Genomic DNA, 10,001 nt, shown 5'->3' on the forward strand with positions numbered 1-10,001 from the left:
AAAGACAGGTTGACCATTCTTGTGTACTTTTGAGAACAAAAAAGTCCCCCAGGGAAGGAGTGTGTGAGAAGCAGCACATGGCCAACCAGGAAGATGAACAAATAAAGCTTCCCATCTCTTTTGGCGGCGGACTTCACGGGGATTGTTCCCATCCGGACGACAGGGACGGAGAGAACCACAGGCTCTCCAAGCTTTGGGGCTCTAGTGAGAACGGACCCCAACCCTTGGGATCTAGGTCGGCCATCTTGTTGTTATGATAATTATAATTATTGATAAAAGGCAAAATTTTATGGGGACAAGAGATGAAATAGATCATCTATCAAGAAACATGACACATATGCAAATCATGAATCGTTTGAATCCATATGAAGACTTTGGGGTCATAAATCTTTATGATACAGCTGGAGAGTCTGCTCACTTCCTGTGAAAGAATGTGGCTTTTTTGACGTGGTAGCAGTCAGTGGTTGAAAAAAGGGGAGGGCAAATGGTTTTGTGGCCGTTATGTTCCTAAAGGCGGCCTGTATGAATGTTTTAAATCTCCCACTTTCAGTAAATGTTTGACCACAAACCAAGCAGGCAAAAGTCTTTGCACCGGGTCTTGTGTGTAATTTCTAGTGTCCAATAATAGTCTGAAAAATAGTCTGTGTAATAACCTGTGAAGCCCTTAGAGACTCTTGTGATTAAGGGCGTCACAAATAAAAATGACCTGACAATATATTTTGTTTTTCACCACAATGTCAACAGGTCAAATCAAAGGATTCTCGCCAGTGTGGGTTAATGTGTGTCTTTTAAAGTTCTGACTTGTAGTGAATCTTTGACAGCAAACAGAGCAAGAAAAAGGCTTCTTGCCAGTGTGTGTTAGTTGATGTAATTTCATTTGTCCATTTTGGGTGAATTTTTGACCGCAAACTGAACAAGAAAAAGGCTTCTCGCCAGTGTGGGTTCTGGAGTGTATTTTTAAGCTCCAACTAACGGTGAATCTTTTATCACAAACTGAGCAAGAAAAAGGCTTCTTGCCAGTGTGGGTTCTAATGTGTTTCTTTAAGTTTCCACTGTTAGTGAATCTTTGACTGCAAACTGAACAAGAAAAAGGCTTCTCCCCAGTGTGCGTTCTAAGGTGTTCTTTTAACTTCCCACTTGTAGTGAATCTTTTATCACAAACTGAGCAGGAAAAAGGCTTTTCGCCAGTGTGGGTTCTAATGTGTTTCTTTAAGTGTCCACTGTTAGTGAATCTTTGACTGCAAACTGAGCAGGAAAAAGGCTTTTCGCCAGTGTGGGTTCTGGTGTGTATTTTTAAGCTCCCACTTTTAGTGAATCTTTTACCACAAATTGAGCATGCGAAAGGCTTCTCTCCAGTGTGGGTTCTGATATGTCGCTTTAAGTTTATACTCATGGTAAAAGTCTGACCGCAAACTGAGCAGGCGAAAGGCTTCTCCCCAGTGTGGGTACTGGAGTGTCTTTTTAAGCTCCCACTTTCGGTGAATCTTTCACCACAAACTGAGCAAGAAAAAGGCTTCTCGCCAGTGTGGGCTCTAATGTGTCTTTTTAAGCTCCCACTTTCGGTGAATCTTTCACCACAAACTGAGCAAGAAAAAGGCTTCTCGCCAGTGTGGGTTCTAATGTGTCTTTTTAAGCTCCCACTTTCGGTGAATCTTTCACCACAAACTGAGCAGGAAAAAGGCTTCTCACCAGTGTGGGTTCTAGAGTGTATTTTTAATTTAGCATGCTCCATGAATCCTTTATCACAAATTGAGCAGGCAAAAGGCTTCTCGCCTGTGTGGGTTAGTCGGTGTAATTTTAAGTGCCAATTCCGTGTGAATGTTTGACCGCAAACTGAACAAGAAAAAGGCTTCTCGCCAGTGTGGGTTAATGTGTGTCTTTTTAACAGACGACTTGTAGTGAATTTTTTACCACAAACTGAACAACAAAAAGGCTTTTCGCCAGTGTGGGTTCTAGTGTGACTTTTTAAGGACCCACTTCTAGTGAATCTCTGACCGCAAACTGAGCAGGAAAAAGGCTTTTCCCCAGTGTGGGTTCTAGTGTGTATTTTTAAGTTTCCACTTGTAGTGAATTTTTTACTACAAATTGAGCAGGCAAAAGGCTTTTCGCCAGTGTGGGTTCTGGTGTGCATTTTTAAGCTCCCATTTTGGGTGAATTTTTTACCACAAATTGAGCAGGCAAAAGGCTTCTCGCCAGCATGGAACTTCACATGCAACTTCATATAAGACTTGCTTCGGAACGTTTTCCCGCACTGGGAACATGTGTTACCACCTCCCGACTGCGAGTCGTCCTCATCCGTTTCCACGTGTTGACGGGAGCTGATGCTTCCGGGCTCCTGCCGACCTTGATCTTCAGGTTGACCTTGATCTTTGGCGGTTGAAGGGACTTGAAAATTGTCCTCTTCTTTCAGGTGAACAGGCTCCCCATCTTCTGTCTCTTGCTTATTAACGTGATAAGGCTTAAGTTCCTCCTCCTCATTTTTAACGTCAGGCAACTCTGGTTCCTGCCGCGCAGAAGGAAGATATTCTCGGCCGACGTCTGCAAGACACAAGTCACGTTTATTTGTATTGCCCTCAACTCGTTCAGAAGCATTGTCCCCGAGTGCCAAAACAAAAGAAAAATTCTAAGGGCTTAGGCGCGGCTGATCAGTAAGTATTAGGCCTCTGGGAATTAATTGACCACTAGGTGGTAGGCTTTGTTCAGATCGTCTTGTCAATTGTTCCAAAGTTTGACTCCGCACGCAGACACACAAATACTTTTCCTGCTGGTTCTCACCTTTATGATTAGGAATTTACGACATCCCCTTAAGTTATAACTTCCCACTTTTGGAGTGAATCATTTTTGGATGTATTCTTGCACTATGTCTTTGTTGACCTTAAATAGAAGTTGTGAAGTGAAAAGTTGGACTAAATCATCCAATTTGAATCATTTGGACATTTGGAGTATGATCCCGATATCTTACCCTGCGTATGGTTCTAATCGCACATTTTGGGAGGATAACTTTTGTGAACTTTTGCAATGATTGCCCCAAACTTCTGCGCAGATGTCCAAGTATTCAGAGGGCAACTCTCCCATTTTAAATATTGCTTCCTCCCCGTCAAATCACTTGGAATCCATTGCAGTACATCATGATTATTGGTATTAAATGATTTTTAAGTCAACAAATACCCCGACTGCGTATCTTCATTCGTGTTTTCGTTTCCTGTTGACAAACCTCACTATGGTAACTTTAGGGTGGTTCTAACCTCTTGACAATGGATGGCATGCTTCGATGGATATCCCTTTATGACTCCTAAGAGCAATGAGCTGTTGCTCAGCAGATTCTTGATCGCCATTCGTTGCAATACTTTTATCGGCCACAGCCTCGGCATAGGTCCGAGGTTTGATGTCCAGACCGGTGATGATAATAAATCTGTGCTTTCTCCTTCCGAACCCATAGAAGCCAAAATCGCAGCGCACATTAGCGGCTACGTTAGCTTCACGTGACTTGCGCCGTCTCGTAACAAAGTTTGCAGACAGCTTCTTCAGTCTTTTGGGAGGTGCCCCTAGGGCTGCACGATTTTGGGAAAAAAATTACAGCGGAACCTCAGTTTTCAAACGCCTTCTTGGTTCGAACGAATCGGAGTCCGACCAGAAATTGAAAAATTCTCGCTTCGATGTTCGGTCAAAAAAATCGGAGGGCGTACGCTAGGGTGCCATGCTGAGCGGCGTACGGGTGTAGATGGCTCTTTCCCTGACCGACTGTTATCGCGTGCGGACGGGCTTCCTGTTGCTTTCGCTTTTAATATAGGTGTAGGAAGTCTTTTAGCTCCTAATTATGCCTCCCAAGAAAGTCAGTGCAAGCGGCAGAGTTGCTACAGGTGAAAAAAGAAAAGTAGTGCGTAAAACGATTGCATTTAAGAAAGAAATAATAGCAAAACATGAAGGAGGTGTGCGAGTGTCTGATCTTGCCTGGGCCTTCTGCTGACCACCACAAAGGTAAGAAATCCTATCCCTAATTCTTTTCTTTATCCTTTTTTTTTTGACACGTTCATGTTAGCGTCATCTTTCGTACGGAAGATTACGATAGCGCGGACGTACGATGAGCCTGGTTTAGCTTCATGTTTCCGTTAAACATTCAAGGTAACCGTTCGGGGTGTTGGAACGGATTAAAACGTTTTACCTTATTTTTAATGGGAAAAAAGATCACGGTGATCGAACAGGGTTCTGGACCGGATGATGGTCGAGAACCGAGGTTCCACTGTAGTTGCCATTTCTCAGACCGGAATTGCAATTCGGGGGCGATTTTCGATTTGAAAAGAAAAGTGCATTTTCGGGGAAAACAAAGATTGTGACGTGTAAATATGACTCGAGTTGACGTACTTAGAGATAGAGAGTTACAAAATAGAAACTATAGATGTAAAAATCAAAACAGACCTGCAGTTGGATAGTCTTTCTTGTCATGATACAAAAAGACAACGAAATTGGAGGGTTATTGCTTTCAGCGTAATAAACGATGAAGAGACCGGCGAGCTGCACGCCGCAGTCGGGTCCCCGCGACTTCTGCGATGTCTTTGTGATGAAAGACGAGAGTCACGGATGTAGAGGTTTTCCACGAGTGGAAGCGCCGAGTCGTCCGTCCACGGGTAACGGATCTGGCGTTTGCGACGAGCCACGTTCGGCATTAAGAGTTGCTAGAAGAGCAATTAGCTTTCCCTTCCGCCACCGCCTCAGTTCATTCCGGGACGGAATTAAAGTACAGGGTGCACCCTCTGGTGATCGGCTTTTCAATGTAATGATTTTATTTTCAATGTAACGTGCCGCTAAAGCTAAAATGTGGCAATTGTTTTGGTGGCTATCTGTGTATGCGCCGCTAGGCTGACCGGCAGCTTACACCGGCCTCTTAAAGTCGCGCGCGCACGACTTGCAAACTTTGCCTCGCCTTTATTGGTCAGTGCCATTAAAACCCGCTTCCGATTGGCCGGCGCTGTTAAACCACGGAATGTGACCATTTTTGTCGGCCAAATACTTCGTCGATCAAATAGAAACTGGAAGTATGAATCCTTGGAGAAAAAAAAACGCAGTGGTCTGGGATACGCTATTGTACTAAAACACATCACGATATCGATTCATCGTGCAGCTCTTCTTACCGCTGTCACTCGGTATAAACCCAAATAAACCGACTTGGGTGACTGCGCCCTTAGGGTGTGAAAATGCACGATGTCAAAATACTGAAACCTGGTTTTGAAAGTAAACGTTGCGCCGCCATGATGACCACGTAACAGAATACGAATGTCGTCCGCTTTAGTTGCTACGCGTCGACCTCGATTTCTCGACATTTCAGTCACAGGGAAAGAAAAGAGACGATGATCGTCGATGATAAAAAAAGATTTGCCAATATGAAAAATATTCATTGTTATGAAATGTGTCGTATTCAAAACAGCCCTTGCGCACGTGACCGATTTAGAAATAAGGTACGTATTTTGAAAGACAGAGTAAAGTACGGTGGAGGTCGACGGCCAAATACGAGATGTCGAATGTTGTGGAAAGTATATATTAACGGAGGTTAAGGAAAGTTGAACCTGAAATGAACTCGAAGGAAACAGTCTTGGAGCTGACAATAGCTTATTGCGTGGCGGAAGTCTTGACCCGGGGGCGGGCAACCATCACGAGTTGTTTAGAGCAATGCCATAAGTAGCCTTCCCTTTTTGCCATATCTCCTCTCTGCGTATTTTTGGGGGCCACGCCCAACGACGTTCTCTCCAAAATAAGGAAGTTGCACAAAGTAAAACGACCAACCTGCTCTGTTCAACACAATTTGGAGTATCTTGTAAACAGTTCCTGGACACTCTGGTTCCTGCCACGCAGGAGGATGATGGTCTTCACCGATGTCTGCAACACACAAGTCAAATCGCATTTTTTTGTGACACCTTTACTCACAGAAACTCACAAAAGGAATGCGCAGAACACCATTGTAACATCAACATGATCTGAAAGCTACAGGAGGGCAAGGAAAGACTCAAAAAAAGGTCAGGATGCAGAAAATGAAGAAACCTTGGGAAGGGAGCGCACATGAAATATCATGAAGTCATGGAAACAGGGTTCATTCATGGTTTTCATGGACAAATCCAAGCACTTTTCAAGGACTTCCAAAGCCATTTTTTTTCTCCAGTACCTTCAAAAGGAAAAAAAAAATCCAGCAGCCATCAGAAGAAAGTTTTTTTTGTTGTCGGCTTTGATGATTAAAATAAAGTCGCTATTTTGCTCCTAGCGCATACTTTGTGCTATTTTGGGATGTTCCCATCCACGACCTACGATCTTTGTGTGTGAAGGGGCTGCTATAAACTGACATCGATTCTGCCATTGTGCTTCGACAATGCCCGAAGGCTCTGAAGGCGTTGCACAATAATAGATTTCAATACGAAAGAAAAAAAAGGAAGAAGGTAATGAAAAGCAGAAAAATGAGCCAAATTCGGACTCATTTTTAGGATACGAGTGCATCCAATCTTTCAATCGACTGCTGATATTTTGCTTCTTGATCTTTTCACTTATTTGAATCTGAATGTTTTGTGTGCTTTTCATATGTGTCTGAATCGGTCAAGAAAGAATTGCAAATTGTCTATTTTAGCACTGAAGAGTTAATATTTGTAATTGATGTGTTCATGTTTTGCATTTTCAGGGATTTTGTCTTCAGCGTGTAAAGAGCTTCAATTGTTTTGTATTGTGCAATTTGTTTTTGTAGATCTGTGGATTAGTACTCATTGCCTCCCTGCTTGGCACTCGGCATTAAGGGTTGGAATTGGGGGGTTTGCTCACCTAATGACTCCCAACACATCAGTCGGGTTGAGCGAGGGGGCTGGGAATCCCCTCCTTTGTATCAATCTCCCAGAAAGAGTCAGGAATGTGTTCTTGACTCTGGCCACCTCTCACCAGGGGGATATGGCTCCGGTACGTATACAGTATAGATCTGAGACTATTTTGATTGAATGTGTCCTTTGGGGATCCCCTGCAAACATATATGACTAACTGTTGAATCATTTGGTGAATAATGTTATATTATTATTGATAATAGATCATTCAAAAAAAACTTGGAGGAGCGTTTAGTGAACCCAAAGAGCCAGGCCCTTCTCAGTAAAAGCGAATTAGAAGAGCCAGTTTACTAAATAGAGTTGTCCTCTTGAGACGCTTCTTCATTTATTGCATGAACTATAGAGTCAAACTGCCAATCAAGTGGCGATGGCAACAATTTCAAGCACTTCACCCAAAACTCAAGCTTTTTGCTGACTTTGAAAACAGTACATTAAATTTCAAGCATTTTCAAGGCTTTCAAGCACTCGAATGAACCCCGCATACCGTTACATAAAAATATCCGCTATAGTATTTACTAATACTACTAATAATAACACTTTATTTGACAGCGCTGTTGCATTGGTGGAAGCCACGGCAACCGACTGGTATCCTTGGCGAACGAAGGGTCTCTATGAGCCGACTCTTGGAAGTGAACGAAGGGAGCCGGCTCCCCCGCCAACCGGACGCCCGATTCCCTTCTTGTGATTGGCCGCTGTGCATTTTTAGGGGATCCTGTGTGCTTGACTAAAAACGTGTTGGGCAGGAAAAAAAAAAGAGGTTACAATTGTTTTGTATTTTCTTTTTTTGGGGGGGAGATTTTGAAATGTTTTCGTTCCCCTTTCTGTGTTTGCCAGCGCTGATGTGTCGAGTCCCATTTCTGTCTTTGGCCCTTAATCACAAGATGTCTCGTTGGACTGCACGAGATTACAATGACACGTCCCCTGATCTGAAACCGACATCCAAACAAGGAAAAACTCAAAACCTCAACACGAGGAAATGAAATGTTGTTTATTCGTTTATTTCTTTTTCCTTTCTTATATTTTTCCCCCTTTGTTTCTTTTAGTCCTGGTTGTTTTCATTTTCCTAGCACGATGTTACAAAATGATTGGTAAAGTAGGGACAAAGCAAGAAAACCAACCCGGAGAAGTTTGGATGCTACTTCGTACCAGATGCTGCTAAACTTCATTTTATTTCCTGCACTTTTAGTATTCGCTGGAGGTGAAAAAGGAGTCGTTTACTGTAAAAGGCTAAAAGAGTTGTACAGCGGAACCTCGGTTTTTTTACGTAAGCTAACCCAGGCTAATTGTACGTTCGCGCTATCGTAATTTTCCGCACGAAAGATGACGCTAACGTGAACGTGTAAAAATAAAAAGAGAATTATTATTACGAATTATGAATAGGATTTCTTACCTTAGCGGTGGTCAGCAGAAGGCGCAGGTGGACGGTGGGGAGAGGAAAATCATCAAAAGTTTTTCAACCTCTTCCAAAACTTGCGGCCGTTTGCTTGCATATAGCACTCACTCCCTGAGCCGCATCACTCGATTTCACAGCCTTCTTAATCTTGACTATCATACTAATAGTAGATTTAGCCACGCTGTATTTACTAGCAAGATCGGAAACTCGCACGCCTCTTTCATATTTAGCTATTATGTCTTTCTTAAAGGCAATAGTTGTACGGACGACTTTTCTTTTTTCACCTGTCCCGCTTGCACCGACCTTCTTCGGAGGCATAATTAGGGGGCTCAAACACTCCGTTCACCGATATTAAAAGCCAAAAGAAGCAAGTGCGCACGTGATAACAGTTGGTCACGAGGGGTGGGGGCCATCTACACCCGTACGCCGCTCAGCATCGCACTCTAGCGTACGCAGTCAGGTATTACAGGCGTTCGAACTCCGAATTTTTGACCGAACAGCGAAGCAAGAAATTCTCTAAATTTTTGGTCGGACTCTGATTTGTTCCAACTGAGAGGCGTTCGAAAACCCAGGTTCCACTGTATTTGAATTTCAAACCACTATTCGTTCTTTCTTTTAAATCACTCATTTTTAAAGTTTGGGAAGCATTGTCACTGTAGCAGAAGCGAAAATGACGAACCTGCCCCGAGCTGCTTGGAAAAAGCGTCCGGTCCTTGACGTTCTCGCTCGGTCTCCTCTTTGGCTCCACGAAGTTTCTCTTGAAAAGGTTCTTCTTCCCAACTGGAGCACATTTTATCCACCTTTCAACGTAAAAACACTCCAACTCGGCAGTAAAAAGGACCACAAAGCGATACTAGTGTCGAGTTGACGTCGTTTAAAGTCGACTAGAGGAATTTCTCGACATTTTCTTTTTCGGCAGCCATGACACCTTCTCCCTCCAAACCCCGCCGCAATGGATTGTGGGTACACGCGGCACTGCTCACACGCTGCGTTCAAGAGAATGGGTGTTTCGGGCGATCCTACCAGATACGACCGAAAAGCGTCTCAAAAATGTAGGAAGTCGGGGTTTTTCGACTCCCAACTGGGGAAATATGATAAGAAGGACACTCGAGGTGGGAGGTTCCAGGTGCAAAATTGGGGTACATAGCCTATCTCCTGGTCGGAGGTTGGAAAACTCAGTTGTCGTCTTTTCGGGAACGCAGCAACAGAAAACACATAGAAGACGAGATCGGTCGGCGACAAAATAACTCGATTCGTTCGGTGAACGACTATGTTAAGTATATATATGTCAAAAAAAGGAAATTATAAAAAGGTAAAAAGAAAAAGCAGTAACGTCATCACTTTCGTTCTGTTGAAATTCCTGCTGAAACATTTTTGTCTAGTTTGTGTATGAGTGTCCTGCAGTCCAACAGTTCCACCTGCTGGTGTCACAGAGTTGAAATTTGATTTCATTGGTTTTTTTTTTTTAATTCTCACAAAATCCGTGTTTTTGTTGCATTGCTGTTAAAAATGTTGGTACCGCCTTCATCTGTTAAACAGGGTTGGGGAGGGTTACTTGAACTTGATTACTTTCAATGACTTTTGGATGACTCCAATAGCTATTATGCTCATAAAAGACAAAAGAAACTAAATAGGAATAAAATGACTCCATTTTGTGCAGGCTCGGGGAGTAACGGTTTGGATTGATTTTCATTTTGTTTCTGTCGCATTTGATTGTCGTTTTGCCGGAGATCAAAGAGATCAAAGCCAGGAGAGAAAGC

General features: G+C 43.2%; 1 pseudogene across 1 annotated transcript; it reads right to left on the reverse strand.

Annotated features, from left to right (window-relative positions):
* Positions 1-1,066: 1,066 nt before the first annotated feature.
* LOC148368171 (uncharacterized) lies at positions 1,067-9,776 on the reverse strand (annotated as a pseudogene). Its single transcript, XR_015849921.1, has 3 exons — positions 8,921-9,776; positions 5,779-5,871; positions 1,067-2,538 (listed from the first exon to the last, which is right to left on the reverse strand). The product of XR_015849921.1 is annotated as an uncharacterized LOC148368171 (transcript).
* Positions 9,777-10,001: the final 225 nt, after the last annotated feature.

Source organism: Urocampus carinirostris, chromosome 3 (genome assembly GCF_059441175.1).
Source record: "Urocampus carinirostris isolate Australia breed hairy pipefish chromosome 3, RoL_Ucar_1.0, whole genome shotgun sequence".
NCBI lineage: Eukaryota > Metazoa > Chordata > Actinopteri > Syngnathiformes > Syngnathidae > Urocampus > Urocampus carinirostris.